The sequence below is a fragment of the Lissotriton helveticus genome, chromosome 3_2 (genome assembly GCF_964261635.1).
Source record: "Lissotriton helveticus chromosome 3_2, aLisHel1.1, whole genome shotgun sequence".
Classification (NCBI taxonomy): Eukaryota; Metazoa; Chordata; class Amphibia; order Caudata; family Salamandridae; genus Lissotriton; species Lissotriton helveticus.
This window is the reverse complement of record NC_136062.1, coordinates 438,492,945-438,517,772: the sequence shown is the minus strand read 5'-3', so window position 1 is coordinate 438,517,772 and position 24,828 is coordinate 438,492,945.

The following is a 24,828-nucleotide window of genomic DNA, read 5'->3' as shown; positions in this document are numbered from 1 at the left end:
TCACATGACACATGACACCACATGACACATGACATCACATGACAACACATGACTCATGACATCACAAGACACATGACGATACATGACACATGACACCACATGACACGTGACCCACATGACACCCACATGACACATGACACCACATGACAACACATGACACATGATGACACATGACACCACATGACACATGACACATGACATCACATGACACATGACATCACATGACACATGACATCACATGACACATGACACTACATGACACCACATGACAAATGACAACACATGACACATGACACATGATACCACATGACAACACATGACACATGACACATGACATCACATGACACTACATGACACATGACATCACATGACACATGACGATACATGACACATGACACCACATGACACATGACACATGATGACACATGACACACATGACACATGACACGTGATGACACATGACACAATATGACAACACATGACACATGATGACACATGACACCACATGACTGACAACACATGACATCACATGACACATAACATCACATGACACATGACACCATGTGACACATGACACAACATGACACATGGCACATGACACCACATGACACATGACAACACATGACACCACATGACACATGACAACACATGACACCACATGACACATGATGGCACATGACACCATGTGACACATGACACCACATGACACATAATTTCAAAAAGGGGGTGGTGATGGACAGAGTATCTGAGTTAATCAAAACACTCCTACCCAGTCAACAGATCAGGGTCTGCCCTGTTCCCATGATGCACTGGGCCAGGGACAGACTAATTTGCATATAGCCAGGTTCTGAACTGGGATGGTGCAGTGAGCTAAAAAACGGTGATGGATCAAGCCCTGATCTGTTGACTGGGTAGGAGTGTTCTGATTAACTCAGATACTCTGTCCATCACCACCCCCTTTTTGAAATTATTTTGGCCACCATGAGTGTGGAAGGGTATGCTCAGACATGAGTCCCTTGCTCACTGCACCATCAGGATTCAAGCAAGCCGGGCCGAAGACGGCTGTAATGCCAGAAACCGGTCCCCGGAAGCTTGTTTCCTTTGGAGTGAAGAATTGGCTTGGTAGTTTGGTCTGCCCTGTTCCCATGATGCACTGGGCCAGGGACAGACTAATTTGCATATAGCCAGGTTCTGAACTGGGATGGTGCAGTGAGCTAAAAAACGGTGATGGATCAAGCCCTGATCTGTTGACTGGGTAGGAGTGTTCTGATTAACTCAGATACTCTGTCCATCCCCACCCCCTTTTTGAAACCACATGACACATGATACCACATGACACATGGCACGTGATGACACATGACACCACATGACAACACATGACACATGACATCACATGACACATGACACCATGTGACACATGACACAACATGACACATGACACCACATGATACCACATGACACATGATGACACATTACACCACATGATGAAACATGACACCACATGACACCACATGACACATACCACATGATGACACATGACACCACATGACAACACATGGCACATGACGACACATGACACCACATGACACCTGACATCACATGACAACACATGACACATGACATCACATGACATCACATGACACATGACACTACATGACACATGACACCACATGACACATGACACGTGATGACACATGACACAATATGACAATACATGACACATGATGACACATGACACCACATGACTGACAACACATGACGTCACATGACACCACATGACACATGACATCACATGACACATGACACCACATGACACATGACATCACATGACAACACATGACACATGACATCACAAGACACTTGACGATACATGACACATGACACATGACACCACATGACACCACATGACACATGACACCACATGACACCACATGACTGACAACACATGACGTCACATGACACCACATGACATATGACATCACATGACACATGACACCACATGACAAATGACGACACATGACACATGACATCACATGACATGACGATACATGACACAGGACACATGACACTACATGACACATGACATCACATGACACCACATGACACATGACATCACATGACACCACATGACACATGACATCACATGACACCACATGACATCACATGACATCACATGACACCACATGACACATGACATCACATGACAACACTTGACACATGACACATGACGATACATGACACATGACACCACATGACACATGACATCACATGACACATGACAACACATGACACATGACATCACATGACACAAGACACTACATGACACATGACACCACATGACATGACACGTGATGACACATGACACAATATGACAACACATGACACATGATGACACATGATACCACATGACACCACATGACTGACAACACATGAAGTCACATGACACCACATGACACATGACATCACATGACACTTGACACTACATGACACATGACATCACATGACAACACATGACACATGACATCACATGACACATGACGATACATGACACCACATGACACCACATGACACATGACACGTGATGACACATGATACCACTTGACAACACATGACACATGATGACACATGACACCACATGACACATGACATCACATGACACATGACACCATGTGACACATGACACAACATGACACATGACACCATGTGACACATGACACAACAGGACACATGACACATGACACCACATGACAACACATGACACCACATGACACATGACAGGTGATGACACATGACACCATATGACACATGATGACACATGATGACACATGACACCACATGATGAAACATGACACCACATGACACAAGATGACACATGACGACACATGACACATGACAATACATGACACATGACACCACATGAAATATGACACCACATGACACCACATGATACCACATGACACATGATGGCACATGACACCATGTGACACATGACACGTGATGATACATGACACCACATGACAACACATGACACATGATGACACATGACACCACATGACAACACATGACACCCACTGTTCCAAAGAGGCCGCGCACCTGGGCGCGCGCCCACTTCTCTACCCCCGAGCGCGCAGTCCCATGTGTGGAGCGCGCACAGCGGGCACAACCGCCGAGAGTATTCGCGCCGCCGCCGCTTTTAAAAGGCGCGCGGCACGAAAAACGGGCATTTCCAGATTGCGGCGAAAGGAGTGTGTGCTTTTTCTATTGCCCATTTGTTTGCTGTAATGTATTATTAGTAATGTGAGGCTGCGGGGGAGACTGAGTGCTTTTCTTTAAGTTTCCATGTTAATTGCAGCCTCTTCACGAGCGGCGATTAACATGGATACTTAAATGAAAGCACTTAATCCCCCCCCCCCCGCAGCCTCGCTTTGCCGGATTTGAGTGCCCTCCTAATTAGGTGAAAGTTCCCGGTAAGGGAAGACCCCTCCCCTTTCCACCTCTTTCAGCAGACAGGAGAAAGAGGCATTTAGGGGTCGTAGTTGCTCTGTAGATTACGGTAAAGGTCAGGAACAATGGCCGGGTAAAGAAGCCAGGAAGGTTTTTTTTACGAGGACACACTCAGACCACGTTTCTGAGGCAAGGGATAAGAGGTGTTGGGCTGAGGAGTGCTGTCCTGGCTCTTGCTGAAGGTGAGAGAAACGTCAAAATATGGAGCTACCTTGCCACTACCTTACCTCGTTTGGGGAATACATTGTATTTCTTTCCCTCTGTGTCCCTCGTAATTGCGTGTAATTATTTTCCTGTGAGTGTGCAATTTAGCTCAGGCTTCTAAACGTCCACAGGTTTGGGGCCGCCCGGTACTTAGCTGATCAATTTCAGGTTGTTGCATAAACCTGTGTGGCATGGAAGAGTTTAACTGCGCGACTGCGATGAGTAGAGGTTTATTGTGAGCAATTCAGGTTTGGCCGTTAAGGTACATCAATAAATGCAGGAAGACACATGCTAAAAGTAAACTTTGGATTTGAAAGCTGCTCGCTGCAATGTTTCACTGTACACAAAATAAGTTTGTAATTTAGGGACCGCTAGTTCCAATGCATAGCTGGCAAGGTTTCAGATTACCATGTGTGACATTTTCATAATTTCGAGGTAATTATGAGTGACATTTCAACGAATATGAGTGGCATTTTTATACGAACAATATCAAAGAATGAAGATGAAGGAAACATTTAAAAATCAGAAACTTGTTTGAGGAATGAGAAACTCTAATATCATTAAACTGTTGTAAAGCAACAGAAATGTAAGGGCACTAAACTATTAATAAAAACAGTTACAGCTAATCCTCATGAAATAAATGCAGTGTTACAAACCTGCGTGGGTCATGTCAGTTGACCGATACTGTGAAAGGCTATAGTTTGTACGTTTCTCTTTGTCAAAGAAATATGTCCAGGGTGTTAGAAAACCCATGTTTTGCCTAAAATACAACGCTTTTCCAGCTGAGAGCCCTTGAATGAGGCCTGTAGACCTTTTCCCCAGACTCCTATCAGGCAGTGCCTGCCTGTGCCTTCTCCAAAGCGTCACATTAACATAACACACAACAGCAAAACACAGAAGTGCAAAATGGACACAAGAAACTGCAATTTGCTGCACTCATAATCAACTGCATTCTTTGCAAACGAGCAGGTGCGCGATGTGTGCCTAAATAATGGTCAGCTGTGAAACGTGGCCATAATTAAAGAGGAATGTATAACCGCACGGGCTGTGCGTGGAAGAATATCAAGTCATTAGGATATTAAAATAAAGGTACCTCAGGGGCTACATTGGGCACTTCCAGGCGCGGTGCGTCCACTGGGGCGTAGCCCCACTAAGCCTAGTGGCGTGCACACACCGCGCCTGCAAATCAGCACAAACAGGACATTGCTGTTCTCCTGTTCTCACCTCACGCCCGAATATCGGAGTGCGCGGCACCAGGGGGTGTGGCTGGGCTGAGCTGCTGCAGCTTGAGTGACAGTTCAATCACTCAGCTGCAGCAGCCAGTAGTGTACAAACTGCGCATGTGTATTTATGGGCATTATTCAGCCCGCGCATGCGCTTACTCTTTCCCCTTAGCGAGGGACCCAAGGGGGATGCTGTTTCATACAGCTCCCCCAGGGCCGCAGTCCCCAGGGTTGATAGGGGCGAATGGTATCTGTGCCCCCCCTAGCCCATCCTGGCGTTGCAGGCAGTGCCATGATTGGTTAGTCCCAATGGTCCACCGTGCAGCAAGCCATTATTGGGTGCCGCGCGCGTGGTTGGTGCCATGCCCTATCAAATGCCAGGGTGCAAAGAAGTAAACAAGGGTCAGCCGCCTCCCGTCGCATCCAGTCTCCTGATTTGGCAGATTAGCAAAAGGAAAGAGTGGGGAGAAATTAGTTCCACCATGTTGCAGAGCAGAGGAGATGTACAGGATCGGAGGAGAATGGAGATGCCCGGTAAGTTAATTTTTTTTATTGTATTCATTAAATTAAGGGCTAGAAATTGCTGCCACGCACTCAGTCTACTCTAAGTCTAAGGGCCGTCATTAGTAGGGAACTCCATACCGCACTCGGGAGTCTAACTGAAAGAAGCACGATGAGGATTCCTTTACTTTTGTCGCTACACGTGGGTGTAGCAAGGGGCTTGTGAAAGGATTGGGAGGCAAGGGGTGGCACTTCATGCAAATTGCAAGGAATAGGACTCCAATAGGCTGCCAACCTCAATTGAATAAAACGGATCAATGAACCATGTTTACTTCTGTGCACGCTGCACCATGTATGCCTAAAAAGGGAAGCACTCCTTGGCAGAGCAATGATTTGTGAAGCTTCCTCTAACCTCAACCCCCTATGTCCTATTTTCTTTTATACACCTATGTGTTATCCATGTTAATCGCCGCTCGTGAAGGGGCTGCAATTAATATGGATACTTAAATAAAAGCACACAATCTCCCCCGAAGCCTTGCTTTAGTATCAAAACAATACAGCAAATCTCCAAACAAGGCAGATTAATCTACAAATACATGGTGGTTTTAAACGTGCTGTATTGTTTTGTTAGTAAAGCGAGGCTGCGGGGGAGATTTTGTGATTTTATTTAAGTATTCATGTTAATTGCAGCCCCTTCACGAGCTGCGATTAACATGAATACTTAAATAAAAGTGCACAATCTCCCCCGCAGCCTCACTTTACTAATAAAACAATACAGCAAGACCAGGGATGGCTTTAGCTCTGATGGCTCCCAGTACGACAATGTTAGTTGGTGCCCCCCCATGACCACCTCCACCATGGATTCTCTCAGGAGCACCCTTTAACAGCGACCAAGTCCCTTTAACCACTCTCTCTCAGATACATTAAATTAGTTGTATAGCGCCACTCATACCATTAAAGGATGTCAGAGGTACTTTGCATCACACACACATTAGACATAGACAATCAAACATACGTGTGTAAATCAGCGTATAGGAAATGCTACATAAGCCAAAGGACTAAAAGTGTATCAGTCAGATATGTCATCCGTACTGGTAGGCCATATAGTTTAGGAGGGTTGGTGTGGAGAAGCACAAACTCTGAGTCGATAAAAAAAGAACCAGCATAGTTGGGAGTTTTGTTTAATAATAGTCAGCATCCGGTGCGATCGCACTGCCCTAGAGCCACCTTGCTCAAGGGTCCTGTGACCTCAGTGACTGTCGCGCTAGGGTATGCTGCTTCATAGGCCTGCCTGCAAGACTGGAGGTGAACTTCGGTATGGATTGTGGTTGACAGGCCTTTACAGTTAACCCAAAGTTGCCACTGTTAGGGAACGCATGAGGGTGCAAAGACACCAGGGCGTATAGCAAGAGAATGTGCTCCCTCAGGAGAGTGGTCTGGTGGACTGGTCATGAAGGCTGAACCTGGTTCCGCAGTTCCAAACTCGCCAGCTCTGACCATAGTGCCACATCCTCTCCTCCACTGAACACCATACTGCCCCGTTGATAGAAACTTGCACTGCCTTCAGCTACAACCCAATTGTGACCCGCTATAAACTCCTGGATGCGACACAGTTCAAATTACGCATTAGACAAGAGTAATATGCTGCCTAAAAAATAAGTTACAAAATCATGGAGAAACCAAACACTCATAGGGAATGCAAGTTTAAGTAAAGCATGTGAAATGTAAGCAGGAACAACATGGTTACCTTTTCGCTTTTACATGAATTATTTAGAGATCAATGAGTGCTTTTGCCAGTGGCAGAGCAGAAGTGGACACTGTCCTTGTCTTCTCTGGGCGAGTCCTTTTCCTTCTCTACCCGCCCTGCCCCGAACTGCCACCAACACCGAGCCTTATCTGTGGGCTGTGGCTATTTCTGCCATCCTGGGACACATGTTTAAAATAAAAAAGCAGGGGAATGGAAGCTATCAAAATAAAGAAGTAGACTCACAGGAAGGCTGGTTGGGGCACGGCTAATTGATGTGTTAAATTCTGGCCTGCCTGCTCAGCGCTGTTCATGAATATTATATCTCTGACGCATAGCATTTTAAATTTGAAGTCACAGTTGCATGCTCTCATATGTTAGACAATTTTTGCATGCTGGTGCTGCCTCATTGGCAGTGTGCCTCAATTGCAGTATTGTTAGAGGGGCGCTAGAATACGTGACTAATGCATTTTAATGCGGTGATGCGGACATTAGCATTAAAAATGTGTTAGTCAACAGCCTGATGGGGCCCTACCGTAATCCAGCCCTGAAACTGCGAAAAGTAAAATTATAATAGCGTTATTATAATTTTATTTTTCCTGCTCAAAGAGAGCATTTGTTAAAGTTTTAATGTTAATTGCAGTGCCCAGCATGAGCTGAAATCAACATGAAAACTTAAACAAATGCACACAATCACCCCGCAGCCCAGCTCTATTAAGAAAAGAAATGCAGCAACAAAGCTGCTAAGGTTTCAACTTGCTATGTGGGACGGTTTCAAACCTGCCTTAACACCGTTCACGTGGATCTGTATGTGAGGAAATGCACTGTCTTTTCACTTTTTGAAGCAAATGTTTGGAGTGATATTTAGCGCTGCACCCACACGCACACCTGGTTACTGGCGCACACAGCCTTGGAAGCAGCGCACATAGACCTTACACTGCCGCACACAGAGGAAAAAAATTAGAGGGAACATTGATGACACCACATGACGCAAGATGACACATGACGACACATGACACATGACACTACATATGACACCACATGAAATATGACACCACATGACACCACATGATACCACATGACACATGATGACACATGACACCATGATGACACATGACACCACATGACACATGACGATACATGACACATGATACCACATGACACCACATGACACATGATGACACATGACACATGACATCACATGATACTTGACACCACATGACACATGACATCACATGACAACACAAGAAACATGACATCGCATGACACATGACGATACATGACACATGACATCACATGACACATGACACCACATGACACATGACACAAGACAACACATGACACTTGATGACACATGACACCACATGACACATGACATCACATGACACATGACACCACATGACACATGGCAACACATGACATCACATGACACTACATGACACATGCACACATGACACATGATGACACATGACACCACATGACACCACATGACTGACGACACATGACATCATATGACACATGACACCACATGACACATAACATCACATGACAACACATGACACATGACATCACATGACACATGACGATACATGACACATGACACCACATGACACATGACACGTGATGACACATGACACCACATGACACATGATGACACATGACACCACATGCCACATGACATCACATGACACATGACACCATGTGACACATGACACAACATGACACATGACACATGACACCACATGACACATGACAACACATGACACCACATGACACATGATGGCACATGACACCATGTGACACATGACACCACATGACACATAATTTCAAAAAGGGGGTGGTGATGGACAGAGTATCTGATTTAATCAAAACACTCCTACCCAGTCAACAGATCAGGGTTTGATCCATCACCGTTTTTTAGCTCACTGCACCATCCCAGTTCAGAACCTGGCTACATGCAAATTAGTCTGTCCCTGGCCCAGTGCATCATGGGAACAGGGCAGACCAAACTACCAAGCCAATTCTTTACCGGAAAGGAAACAAGCTTCCGGGGACCGGTTTCTGGCATTACAGCCATCTTCGGCCCGGCTTGCTTGAATCCTGATGGTGCAGTGAGCAAGGGACTCACATCTGAGCATACCCTTCCACACTTATAGTGGCCAAAATAATTTCAAAAAGGGGGTGGTGATGGACAGAGTATCTGAGTTAATCAAAACACTCCTACCCAGTCAACAGATCAGGGTTTGATCCATCACCGTTTTTTAGCTCACTGCACCATCCCAGTTCAGAACCTGGCTACATGCAAATTAGTCTGTCCCTGGCCCAGTGCATCATGGGAACAGGGCAGACCAAACTACCAAGCCAATTCTTTACCGGAAAGGAAACAAGCTTCCGGGGACCGGTTTCTGGCATTACAGCTGTCTTCGGCCCGGCTTGCTTGAATCCTGATGGTGCAGTGAGCAAGGGACTCACAACAGAGCATACCCTTCCACACTTATGGTGGCCAAAATAATTTCAAAAAAAGATGACACATGACACAATATGACAACACATGACACATGATGACACATGACACCACATGACTGACAACACATGAAGTCACATGACACCACATGACACATTACCTCACATGACACGACACCACATGACACATGGCATCACATGACAACACATGACACATGACATCACAAGACACATGATGATATATGACACATGACACATGACACCACTTGACACCACATGACACATGACACCACATGACACATGACACGTGATGACACATGATACCACATGACAACACATGACATATGATGACATATCACATCACATGACACATGACATCACATGACACATGACACCACATGACACATGACATCACATGACAACACATGACACATGACATCACATGACACTTGACACCACATGACACATGACATCACATGACACATGACGATACATGACACCACATGACACATGACCCACATGACACGTGATGACACATGACACCACATGATAACACATGACACATGATGACACATAATACCACATGACACATGACATCACATGACACATGACACATGACATCACATGACACATTACACTACATGACACATTACACCACATGACAAATGACAACACATGACACGTGATGACACATGATATCACATGACAACACATGACACATGATGACACATGACACCACATGACACATGACATCACATGACACTTGACACTACATGACACATGATATCACATGACAACACATGACACATGACATCACATGACACATGACGATACATGACACATGACAGCACATGACACATGACACCACATGACACATGACACGTGATGACACATGACACCACATGACAACACATGACACATGATGACACATGACACCACATGACACATGACATCACATGCCACATGACACTATGTGACACATGACACAACATGACACATGACACATGACACCACATGACACATAACAACACATGACACCACATGACACATGATGGCACATGACACCATGTGACACATGACACCACATGACACATGACACCACATGACACATGACACGTGATGACACATGACACCACATGACACCACATGACGCAAGATGACACATGACGACACATGATGACACATGCCACTACATGACACATGACACCACATGAAATATGACACCACATGACACCACATGATACCACATGACACATGATGACACATGACACCATGATGACATCACATGACACATGACGATACATGACACATGACACATGACACCACATGACACCACATGACACATGATGACACATGAAATCACATGACACTTGACACCACATGACACATGCCATCACATGACAACACATGACACATGATATCACATGACACATGACAATACATGACACATGATACCACATGACACATGACACGTGATGACAGATGACAACACATGACACTTGATGACACATGACATCACAAGACACATGACGATACATGACACATGACACATGACACCACATGACACATGACATCACATGACAAATGATGACACATGACACCACATGACACATGACATGTGATGACACATGACACAATATGACAATACATGACACATGATGACACATGACACCACATGCCACATGACATCACATGACACATGACACCATGTGACACATGACACAACATGACACATGACACATGACACCACATGACAACACATGACACCACATGACACATGATGGCACATGACACCATGTGACACATGACACCACATGACACATAATTTCAAAAAGGGGGTGGTGATGGACAGAGTATCTGATTTAATCAAAACACTCCTACCCAGTCAACAGATCAGGGTTTGATCCATCACCGTTTTTTAGCTCACTGCACCATCCCAGTTCAGAACCTGGCTACATGCAAATTAGTCTGTCCCTGGCCCAGTGCATCATGGGAACAGGGCAGACCAAACTACCAAGCCAATTCTTTACCGGAAAGGAAACAAGCTTCCGGGGACCGGTTTCTGGCATTACAGCCATCTTCGGCGCGGCTTGCTTGAATCCTGATGGTGCAGTGAGCAAGGGACTCACATCTGAGCATACCCTTCCACACTTATAGTGGCCAAAATAATTTCAAAAAGGGGGTGGTGATGGACAGAGTATCTGAGTTAATCAAAACACTCCTACCCAGTCAACAGATCAGGGTTTGATCCATCACCGTTTTTTAGCTCACTGCACCATCCCAGTTCAGAACCTGGCTACATGCAAATTAGTCTGTCCCTGGCCCAGTGCATCATGGGAACAGGGCAGACCAAACTACCAAGCCAATTCTTTACCGGAAAGGAAACAAGCTTCCGGGGACCGGTTTCTGGCATTACAGCTGTCTTCGGCCCGGCTTGCTTGAATCCTGATGGTGCAGTGAGCAAGGGACTCACAACAGAGCATACCCTTCCACACTTATGGTGGCCAAAATAATTTCAAAAAAAGATGACACATGACACAATATGACAACACATGACACATGATGACACATGACACCACATGACTGACAACACATGAAGTCACATGACACCACATGACACATTACCTCACATGACACGACACCACATGACACATGGCATCACATGACAACACATGACACATGACATCACAAGACACATGATGATATATGACACATGACACATGACACCACTTGACACCACATGACACATGACACCACATGACACATGACACGTGATGACACATGATACCACATGACAACACATGACATATGATGACACATGACATCACATGACACATGACATCACATGACACATGACACCACATGACACATGACATCACATGACAACACATGACACATGACATCACATGACACTTGACACCACATGACACATGACATCACATGACACATGACGATACATGACACCACATGACACATGACCCACATGACACGTGATGACACATGACACCACATGATAACACATGACACATGATGACACATAACACCACATGACACATGACATCACATGACACATGACACATGACATCACATGACACATTACACTACATGACACATTACACCACATGACAAATGACAACACATGACACGTGATGACACATGATACCACATGACAACACATGACACATGATGACACATGACACCACATGACACATGACATCACATGACACTTGACACTACATGACACATGATATCACATGACAACACATGACACATGACATCACATGACACATGACGATACATGACACATAACACCACATGACACATGACACCACATGACACATGACACGTGATGACACATGACACCACATGACAACACATGACACATGATGACACATGACACCACATGACACATGACATCACATGCCACATGACACTATGTGACACATGACACAACATGACACATGACACCACATGACACATAACAACACATGACACCACATGACACATGATGGCACATGACACCATGTGACACATGACACCACATGACACATGACACCACATGACACATGACACGTGATGACACATGACACCACATGACACCACATGACGCAAGATGACACATGACGACACATGATGACACATGACACTACATGACACATGACACCACATGAAATATGACACCACATGACACCACATGATACCACATGACACATGATGACACATGACACCATGATGACATCACATGACACATGACGATACATGACACATGACACCACATGACACCACATGACACATGATGACACATGAAATCACATGACACTTGACACCGTATGACACATGCCATCACATGACAACACATGACACATGATATCACATGACACATGACAACACATGACACATGATACCACATGACACATGACACGTGATGACAGATGACAACACATGACACTTGATGACACATGACATCACAAGACACATGACGATACATGACACATGACACATGACACCACATGACACATGACATCACATGACAAATGATGACACATGACACCACATGACACATGACATGTGATGACACATGACACAATATGACAATACATGACACATGATGACACATGACACCACATGCCACATGACATCACATGACACATGACACCATGTGACACATGACACAACATGACACATGACACATGACACCACATGACAACACATGACACCACATGACACATGCTGGCACATGACACCATGTGACACATGACACCACATGACACATAATTTCAAAAAGGGGGTGGTGATGGACAGAGTATCTGAGTTAATCAAAACACTCCTACCCAGTCAACAGATCAGGGTTTGATCCATCACCGTTTTTTAGCTCACTGCACCATCCCAGTTCAGAACCTGGCTACATGCAAATTAGTCTGTCCCTGGCCCAGTGCATCATGGGAACATGGCAGACCAAACTACCAAGCCAATTCTTTACCGGAAAGGAAACAAGCTTCCGGGGACCGGTTTCTGGCATTACAGCCGTCTTCGGTCCGGCTTGCTTGAATCCTGATGGTGCAGTGAGCAAGGGACTCACATCTGAGCATACCCTTCCACACTTATAGTGGCCAAAATATTTTCAAAAAGGGGGTGGTGATGGACAGAGTATCTGAGTTAATCAAAACACTCCTACCCAGTCAACAGATCAGGGTTTGATCCATCACCGTTTTTTAGCTCACTGCACCATCCCAGTTCAGAACCTGGCTACATGCAAATTAGTCTGTCCCTGGCCCAGTGCATCATGGGAACAGGACAGACCAAACTACCAAGCCAATTCTTTACCGGAAAGGAAACAAGCTTCCGGGGACCGGTTTCTGGCATTACAGCTGTCTTCGGCCCGGCTTGCTTGAATCCTGATGGTGCAGTGAGCAAGGGACTCACATCTGAGCATACCCTTCCACACTTATGGTGGCCAAAATAATTTCAAAAAAAGATGACACATGACACAATATGACAACACATGACACATGATGACACATGACACCACATGACTGACAACACATGAAGTCACATGACACCACATGACACATCACCTCACATGACACGACACCACATGACACATGGCATCACATGACAACACATGACACATGACATCACAAAACACATGATGATATATGACACATGACACATGACACCACTTGACACCACATGACACATGACACCACATGACACATGACACGTGATGACACATGATACCACATGACAACACATGACACATGATGACACATGACATCACATGACACATGACATCACATGACACATGACACCACATGACACATGACATCACATGACAACACATGACACATGACATCACATGACACTTGACACCACATGACACATGACATCACATGACACATGGCGATACATGACACCACATGACACATGACCCACATGACACGTGATGACACATGACACCACATGATAACACATGACATATGACACCACATGACACATGACACCACATGACTGACAACACATGACGTCACATGACACCACATGACACATGACATCACAAGACACATGACGATACATGACACATGACACCACATGACACATGACACCACATGACACATGACACGTGATGACACACGATACCACATGACAACACATGACACATGATGACACATGACATCACATGACACATGATGACACATGACACCACATGACACCACATGACTGACAACACATGACGTCACATGACACCACATGACACATGACATCAAAAGCCACATGACGATACATGACACATGGCACATGATACCACATGACACATGACACCACATGGCACATGACACGTGATGACACACGATACCACATGACAACACATGACACATGATGACACATGACACCACATGACACATGATGACACATGACACAATATGACAACACATGACACATGATGACACCACATGACACCACATGACAGACAACACATGATGTCACATGACACATGACATCACATGACACATGACACCACATGACACATGACATTACATGACAACACATGACATCACATGACACATGACATCACATGACACCACATGACACATGACATCACATGACAACACATGATACCACATGACACATGACATCACATGACAACACATGACAAATGACGATACATGACACATGATACCACATGACACATTACACCACATGACACATGACACGTGATGACACCACATGTCACATGATGACACATGACACCACATGACACATGACACCACATGACACATGACACCACACGACAACACATGACACATGACATCACATGACACATGACATCACATGACAACACATGACACATGACATCACATGACACATGACACATGACACATGACACCTGAAACCACATGACACATACCACGTGATGACACATGACACCACATGACAACACATGACACATGACATCACATGACACATGACACTACATGACACATGACACCACATGACATCACATGACACATGACACCACATGACACATGACATCACATGACAACACTTGACACATGACATCACATGACACATGATGACACATGACACATGACACCACATGAAACCATATGACACATACCATGTGATGACACATGACACCACATGACAACACATGACACATGACGACACATGACACCACATGACACATGACAACACTTTTCGTACTCAACATGCAAACAATGTTACCCTCACTTTTTGTACTCAACATGCAAACAAGGTTACCCTCACTCTCCATGCTCAACATGCAAACAATGTTATCCTCACTCTTTGTCCTCAACATGGATATGAATTTACCCTCACTATATTTACTCAACATGCAAATAATATTACCCTCACTCTCTGGACTCAACATGCAAATGATGTTACCCTCACTGTCTTTACCCCACATGCAAACAATGTTACCCTCACTCTTTGTAATCAGCATGCAAACAATGTTAACCTCACACTTCATACTCAAAAGGCAAACAATGTTACCCTCACACTCTTAAATCAACATGCAAACGTTACCCTCACTCTCCGAACTCAATGTGTAAACACTGTTACCCTTACTCTTTATACTTAACATGCAAATTATGTTACCCTCACTTTCCGTACTTAACATACAAATGATGTTACCCTCATTCTTCATACTCAAAATGAAAACAATGTTACACTCACTTTTCATACTCAACATGCAAACGATCTTCCCCTCACTCTCCATGCTCAACATGCAAACAATGTTAGCCCCACTCTCTGGACTCAACATGCAAACGATGTTACCCTCACTCTTCTTAATCAACATGCAAACGATATTACTCTCAGTCTATTCACTCAACATGCAAACGATGTTACCCTCTTTACTCAACCTGCAAATAATGTTATCTTCACTCACACTGAATGCGCAAACAATGTTACTTTCACTCACCATAATCAATGTGTATTCAACGTGCAAACAATGGTAGCCTCATTCTCCATACTCAGCGTGCATGCAATGTTACCCTCCTCTTCCATACTCAACGTGCAAACAATGTTACCCTCATTCTCCATACTCAGCATGAAAACAATGTTACTTTCATGCTCCATACTCAATGTGTACTCAACATGCAATCAATGTTACCCTCATTCTCCATACTCAAGTGCAAATGATGTTACCCTCATTCACCATACTTAGCCTGCAAACAATTTTACCCTTACAGTCTGTACTCAATGTGAAAGCAATGTTACAATAATTCTCTTTACTTAATATGCAAACAATGTTACCCTCACTCTCTTTACTCAATGTGCATACAATGTTACCCGCACCCTCACGCCCTGTATTCTTCGTGCGAATAATGTTACCCCATTCATTTTATTCAACATGCAAATGATGTTACCCTCACTCTTCGTACTCAACGTACAAATAATGATACCCTCATTCTCCATACTTAATGTGCAAACAATGTTACCCTCACTCTCCATACTCAACATGCAAACAATGTTACCCTCACTCTCCATACTCAACATGCAAACAATATCACCTTCATTCTTTATACTTATGTACTAATAATGTAACCCTCACACTCCATACTCAATAGGTTAACAATGTTAACCTCACTCTTTGTACTCAACGTGCTAATAATGGAACCCTCACTCTCCATACTCAACATGAAAACAATATTATCCTCATTCTTCATACTCAATGTGCAGATAATGTCATCCTCACTCTCATACTCAGCGTGCAAACAGTGTTACCCTCATTCTTTGTGCTCAATGTGAAAACAATGCTACCCTTATCTCCATACTCCGCAAGCAAACAATGATACCCTTAGAGTCTGTACTCATCATGCAAATGATGTTACCCTCACTCTCCATACTCATCATGCAAATAATATTATCCTCATTCTTCATACTCAAGGTGATAATAATGTTCCCCTCACTCTCCATACTCATTGCGCAAACAATATCGCCCTTATTTTTCATACTCAATGTACAGACACTGAAATCCTCACTCCTGTACTCAGGGTGCAAACAATGTAACCCTCATTCTCCGTACTCAATGTGCAAATGATGTTACTCTCACTCTCCATTCTCTACATACAAACAATGTTACCCTCAGTCTCTGTACTCTATGTGCAAGCAATGTTACCCTCATCCATTTTATTCAACATGCAAAAGATGTTACTCTCAATCTCCATATTCAATGTGCTAACAATGTTACTCTCACTCTCCGCACTCAACCTGGTAAAAATGTTACCCTCACTCCCTGTACTCAATTTGCAAACAATGTTACCCTCACTCTCTTTACTCAATGTGCAAACAATGTTACCCTCACTCTCCATAATCAACATGCAAACAATGTTACCCTTATTCTCCATACACAACGTGCAAACAATGTTACCATCACTCTTCATACTCAACATGCAAACAATGTTACTCTCCCTCTACATTCTCAACATGCAAACAATATCACCTTCATTCTTTATACTTACGTACTAATAATGTAACCCTCACACTCCATACTCAATAGGTTAACAATGTTAACCTCACTCTTCGTACTCAACGTGCTAATGATGGAACCCTCACTCTCCATACTCAACATGAAAACAATATTATCCTCATTCTTCATACTCAATGTGCAGATAATGTCATCCTCACTCTCATACTCAGCGTGCAAACAGTGTTACCCTCATTCTTTGTGCTCAATGTGAAAACAATGCTACCCTTATCTCCATACTCAGCAAGCAAACAATGATACCCTTACAGTCTGTACTCATCATGCAAATGATGTTACCCTCACTCTCCATACTCAACATGCAAATAATATTATCCTCATTCTTCATACTCAAGGTGATAATAATGTTCCCCTCACTCTCCATACTCATTGCGCAAACAATATCGCCCTTATTTTTCATACTCAACGTACAGACAATGAAATCCTCACTCCTGTACTCAGGGTGCAAACAATGTTACCCTCATTCTCCGTACTCAATGTGCAAATTATGTTACTCTCACTCTCCATTCTCTGCATACAAACAATGTTACCCTCACTCTCTGTACTCTATGTGCAAGCAATGTTACCCTCATCCATTTTATTCAACATGCAAAAGATGTTACTCTCAATCTCCATACTCAACGTGCTAACAATGTTACTCTCACTCTCTGCACTCAACCTGGTAAAAATGTTACCCTCACTCCCTGTACTCAATTTGCAAACAATGTTACCCTCACTCTCTTTACTCAATGTGCAAACAATGTTACCCTCACTCTCCATAATCAACATGCAAACAATGTTACCCTTATTCTCCATACACAACGTGCAAACAATGTTACCATCACTCTTCATACTCAACATGCAAACAATGTTACTCTCCCTCTATATACTCAACATGCAAACAATATCACCTTCATTCTTTATACTTACGTACTAATAATGTAACCCTCACACTCCATACTCAATAGGTTAACAATGTTAACCTCACTCTTCGTACTCAACGTGCTAATAATGCACATGACACCATATGACACATAATCCTTAACATAAGAGGGAGGGAGAGGGAATAGTGGATTCTGTCTCCCCTAGCAAATATCATAAACAAAATGGAATCCACAAGGTGGAAGGTGGTTGTTACCACAATGGTGGGGAGCAACCGGTGTTGTTAAAATACCCCTCACACACCAACAGGCCCCTTGGTGTCATGCTTCATCATCGGGGTCTTCGCAAACCTCTACGGGATGCGGCGTGCTACGACTTCACGACTACGCAGGAGCACTTTAATTGTGAACTATGTGTTTGGTGTGTGTGGGTAAATAATGTGAGTGGTGAGGTGAAAATGAAAAAATGAAAAAATACCTGGCACGTGAGTACTGAAATTTTTTTTTATTAAGTCTCCGGCTGGTATTGTTAAAAGAGTGCTGGGATGGTTCTGGTCTACTAATTAGGGTAACCCAACCATGTCAGTGCGTCGACATGTTTCGGAGTTTGAAGAACTCCTTCTTCAGGACGAGGATGTGCACTACTTATCCCCACCTTACTCACATGTGTGTAGATTTTAAAGTGTGCTCTACAAAAATTAGATAAGGTGAAAATGTACCTATCTATGTTTAAAGTAAGGTCCGTTGCGCCCAATTGGTGATTAAAGACACCTGTAAACAGAAAAATCAAGTAAAACACAGGATAATACATGTTTTCTAATCTCATACTGTGTAAATGCACAGGAGGGTAACAAGGAACAAAAGTAAAGGTCCAGGAACCCTGAAAAAAGGAAAAAGAAACAGAAAAACGAACAACACATGAACTGAGACACACATTCAAGCACAGTATCTGATAGGCCCTCTAAGGGTATAGTTTCTGACACAGATGTGTAGCTTACCTATGAAAAGAGGTTACATGGCCTCATGAGCCACAGCGTGTTGGGGGGTCCGTTCTACCCGATATGGCAACCTGTGAGGTATTCAAGGAAATGGATCAAAATGATGTAATCCCTCGCTTTTGATGAAAGTTTACACACCACATCCACACATTCAGACACACTCATGGTTACTCCCAGGGCTGTCTGGCTTCCTACCCCTCCACGCGGCTCCGACGAGTGAATTGTGAGGTAAGGAGCGGGCTTTTTATAGTCTAGGTGACTTCAATTAGCCGCTGATTGAAAGCGGAATAAGCCCATAAATGTACATTGCCTTTAGTCTCCTTGCCGCTTCTGCGTGCATCGGGAAGAGCATTCCCGTGTAACCGCGCATGTGCGGTAGAGCAGTGAGGGCCAGGCGCGCATGCGCGGCCTCTTAGTATGTGCATGACAGCATTGGGGCAGTGTATTTCGCTTTGCGCATGCGCGAAAGGATGCCGTGTCTGTCTCCGCTCTGAGTAGATGTCGGAGGGATCACAAACGTTTGTTTGTTAAATTTGCAGAGATGGCTTCGGACTTGATAGCGGATAGTGACACCCTGCATAAAACGCCTGAAAAATCAAGGATCCAGGCAAACCTTGATATATTAAGGAAAAGGGGGGCTTTTAAAATTACTGTCAAAAAATACTTTAAGCCTGGAGCAGCGCAATGACAGTGTCAGCCAACTTAAGTAGAACTACAAAATACCCTTCGAGGTATAGGTGCAGTTATTGCTTGCAGATATGGTTAATACACTACAGAATGTTGGTCAGGATATTCACCTAAGTAATGAATTATGGGAAAAACAGGCTCATGCCTAATACATAATACATAATTACATGAGTTATGATCTCAGAAGCCCTTTGAGGTGTAGGTGCAGTTATTACTTGCAGATATGGTTTATACAACACAGAATGTTGGTCAGGATGTTCACCTAAGTAATGAGTTTTGGGAAAAACAGGCTCATGCAGTTGGATACAGCGGTTAATAGGTTACTGAAGTAGGTGGCTGTCAGTTCCTAGGCATACCTGGCATTGTCGTGTGGGTTTCTTAGCGTAATTGGCTCCATGGAATGGAGTCGTTCAACCCCGTTACGTCTGAGCCCAGACGAAACACCCATCTTTGTTCTTTCTCAAATAAGCCTCTTTCTGATGGTAACTGCTCAATCACAGTCCAATGTATGTCATTCACACAGTGCTGTGCTTCTAGAAAATGGGATGCCATTTTCGTTGTCTGTTTCTTGCACCTCACATTGCTCTTGTGTTCGTTAATTCTAGTTTTCACTGCACGTGTGGTCATTCCCACATACTCTTTACCACAAGGGCACGTAATGAGATACACCACATTACGGCTGTTGCAATTCGTGACAGCACGTTGTTCCCACTTCTCGCCATTGCTGAATTCTAGAGTCAGGCTTTTCTCGGTCAAGTGGCAGTTGTTACAATTCCCACACGGGTAGTGCCCATGTAGCCCTTTCAGCCTTGTTTGCTGTATTACATTGGTTTGGGGTCTTGTGTGGACCAGAATGTCCTTCAGGTTTCTTCCCCTCCTATGGGCAAAGATGGGTTTTTCCAGATCCAGACTCACACTGGTCAGGATGCGCCAATGTTTATTTATCAGTTTGGATACCTGGTTCGACACAGGACTGTAGGTCGTGACACAGACTGGTCTGCCTGATTCCTCTTTTGGTGGGTTGTCATCCAGAAGAGCTTCACGGTTGTTGTTCCTAGCTCTTTTCATTGCCTGGGTAATGATCTTATCTGGGTATTTCCTTTGTTGTAGTTTTTTACTCCGATCCCGAGCCTGGATTTTATACTTCCCCACATCGCTGCAGTTGCGCCGTAGGCGAAGGAACTGCCCATATGGTAGGTTCTCTCTTAGGTGACGTGGATGAAAACTGTCCAACCTAAGGAGGCAGTTCCTTGCTGTTGGTTTGAAGTGTGTCTCCGTCTTCAAAAAGCCAGCTTCATGATAAATGTTAAGGTCTAGAAAGACCATGGACTCATTGGACATTTGATGAGTGAACTTCAGAAATTCATTTTGGTTGTTAATCCATTGCATGAAATCCATGACCGATTGGTTATTACCTTCCCATATGACCAAGACGTCGTCAATATAACGTTTCCAGGATAGGATTTTACTTCTGAACGGGTTGTCTTGGTGAAGGATTTTGGTGGTCTCTAGATGGTGTACGTAGAGACCTGCCAAGCTAGGAGCAAATGTGCTCCCCATGCTGGTCCCATGGCGCTGCAAGTAGAGGGTGCCTTCATACTCAAAAAAGTTTTTGGTGAGGGCCATCGAGATGCACTCCATCACCACGCCTCGTGGGGTATGGTAAAGCCATTGTTTGCTGTATAGAACTTCCTCAATGATGTTGAGGGTTTCATCGTGTGGGAGACTGGTGTATAAGCTCTCCACATCGAGGCTCAGTAAGATTTGAGAGGAAGGATTGAAAGGATGGTTTTTCAGTAATTGGAGTATGGCTTTTGTATCCTTGAGATACGTATCAGTGGCCTGTACCAAAGGTCTCAGGAAGGCATCTGCGAACTTGGAGAGGGGTTCTAATATTGATGCAATGCCAGACACGATGGGGCGACCAGGGGGGTTTTCAAGATTTTTATGAACCTTGGGTATCGTATAAAAATACGGTATTCGTGGGTTCTTTTGTGTTAAGAAAAGGGCCTCTTTTTTCGTAAGCCAATCATGGCTTAGAGCTTCTTCAGTCATTGATCCTACTCTGATTCGTATGGACTCTGTGGGGTCCTCTTCCAGAACCTGATAGTTCCTTCTGTCTACGAGGAGTCTCCTGCATTCTTGATCGTACGCCGTTGTTGTCTGAATCACAACGGCCCCGCCCTTGTCCGCGGGTTTTATGATGATTCATTTGTTTTGTGATAATTCCCTCACAGCTCCGTTCTCTACTCTGCTCATGTTCTGAAAGACCCTAGAGTCTGTATCCACTTTGCCTAACTCTGACATCACGGCTTTTTCAAAAGCTAAAACTTCCACTGGGAGCTGGTTATCCTGTGGTGTAAAGGAAGATTTTGGTTTCAAACCCGTGTCGGATGTCTCGACTCTGGGTGCTTGATTGTGGAAGAAGGCCTTTAGCTTGATGGTCCTAATGAAATCCTGGACCTCTTTGTGTAAAAGAAAAATGTCTGGCTTGTTCGTGGGTACATAGCCTAAGCCTTTGTTCAATACTTGTTCCTGTATTTCAGTTAGTGGCCACGGGGATATGTTTATGACTAAGTTCCTCTCTTGCTGGTTGAGGCTTGACCCGCTGTCATACTCCTGGTGTGCATTCTGGGGTCTGATTCTGTCACCGGTTGCCAGGTGACATTGTTCCCTCTCTTGTTCCTGCCTCTGTTGGATCCTGGGCCCCACGATAAAAAAGGTTGTGGATTTTGTTGTTGTACGGTTGATTGGTCTTCCCCCCATTGTGGGTACATTGGACCCATTGGTGGTGGGCCATACTGATATTGTGGAAATTGGAAAGGGCCCTGAAAAGGGTTGAACATGGGTGGTCCTTGGAAACCTCGCCATCCTCTTTGGCGTGGATACTGGTTTCTCTGTTGCCGATAACCGCCCCTTTGTTGTCTTTTGTTCCTAAATCCCCCAGAGTTGTTACTGGAAGAACTCCCATCTGAGTTGACGCTATCAGCATCACTGGTATTGCCACTAGCCACATAGTCCGCTTTGGTGTAGGGGTAAGCCCATTCCACTGTAAAGCGGTCCTTGTCCTTTTTAAATTTGTTAAATTTACTCTGTTTCAAAGTGGCTTCGAAATCAGACATTTGTTTGTTAAGTTCTTCCAAACCTTTCTTTAAATCAGCCGGTTGGATATAACCTTTTAGTTGGACTTCCAATCTCTGTATCTCAATCTTTAATTCTTGGGATTTTTTACTCGCCGTCTGAACTATCAGTACCAGCCAGTCCCTGGTGCAATGCCAGGAGATTAAGGACCATGCTTTTTTGAAGGCCAAGTCGTCTTGGAAGATAAAAGGTTCATTTTTTACTAGCAGGCCCTGAGGGGCTAGTTTGTTCCTTAAATACTCCCTCATGAGTAGACCATGTAGGGCAGCTCTGATCTGTACCTTCCGCACATTGGTTAGTTCATCCCAATCTCCTACTGTAGGGGCAGGGTTGTCGGTGCTTAGACCCTCGAAAGGATTATCCTGCGCCAAAATTCTATCAATCTCATCCTCAGTGAAAGTTAGCCCGTGTTCATCCTCCATGATGGTTTTGGTGGATGGTCAATATAATGTTGAATGTAAAGTGTGTCGTCAAAAAATTGTGTTGTTCGTTAAGG